Genomic DNA, 1,099 nt, shown 5'->3' with positions numbered 1-1,099 from the left:
GTTCATAAATTTTTGTTCAAATTCCAATAAAAGATTTTTTTTAAAAAAAGAGGGGCTAGTAGGATGGAGAAGACCGCAGTGGTTCTGAGGTTGTATATCCATTAAGATAAACAAGTAGGGGAAACGGATTTCCATTTAAGTGACCACCGTAAAGGAAAAATCAGCATATAAGTGAAAAAAAGTCAAGACTAATAGAGCGGACAAGGAATAAGGAAGCCTGAAGAAGAGTTGTGATACTGGTGAGCAGACCATGGCATTCCAGATGAATACTACTGTCTTGGAGGAAATGCTAGACTGGAGTGCTGGTGAAAATTTGTCTCTTAGGCATGTTATGTGGTGGGGTAAGTTCTTGGAAAAAGAATAGGTCAGAGAAAGTGAATAATGAGGTGGATTTGACACCATGATTACAATTAGCTTGAGGTGAAGGAGGTTTTGACAATGGCTCAGGACAGAACAAGGTTCCTATCTGCTTTTCATAGGGTGGTTATGTGTCATTGCCGACTCGATGGCACCTAATCCCACCACTGCCACTGTGGACTTGAGAATTCTATGTAGAAAAGCAAAAGCACGCCTGCGAGAGCGACACAGCGCAAGAGCGACGCCGCCAGACGGGAGAACGCTGCCGCCAGATGGGGCTCCACCGCGAGAGGGACCTGGAAGAGACCCGGGAAGAACAACAGCCAGCCACCTACCACGGAACTCCAGAGGAGCGAAGACTGTGAGACCCCAGAGGAACGAAGACTACCTGACACTGTGACCCCCCTGCAACCCACACCTGTGTGACCCTTAACACACAGGGTGCTGCTGCATAAACCCCAAGCAGCCCCCAAGCCCCGCCCCCACCTCTTGGTGATAATGTCCAAGCCCTGCGCTCCTTGCCCCCTAGTCCCTTGCTTTCCTCCCCTTCCCCCACCCCCCTTGCATCTCAACCCCCACCACAGCCCTGTGACCTCAGGGCACCACCTTGGATCCAGACATCACCCGGAGCTATCAGGGGAGCTGTTGAGGAACTAACCTGGCAGGAGAAAGGCCAGTAGGATCTTATCTGTGTTTACTGGGGCATTGCTGATTACCCAGTAGAGCACCTAAGGGCGTGCCC

The sequence above is a fragment of the Elephantulus edwardii genome, unplaced genomic scaffold (assembly GCF_000299155.1).
Source record: "Elephantulus edwardii isolate Elephantulus edwardi_28Jun2011 unplaced genomic scaffold, EleEdw1.0 scaffold00138, whole genome shotgun sequence".
Lineage (NCBI taxonomy): Eukaryota > Metazoa > Chordata > Mammalia > Macroscelidea > Macroscelididae > Elephantulus > Elephantulus edwardii.
This window is presented reverse-complemented; position numbering follows the sequence as displayed.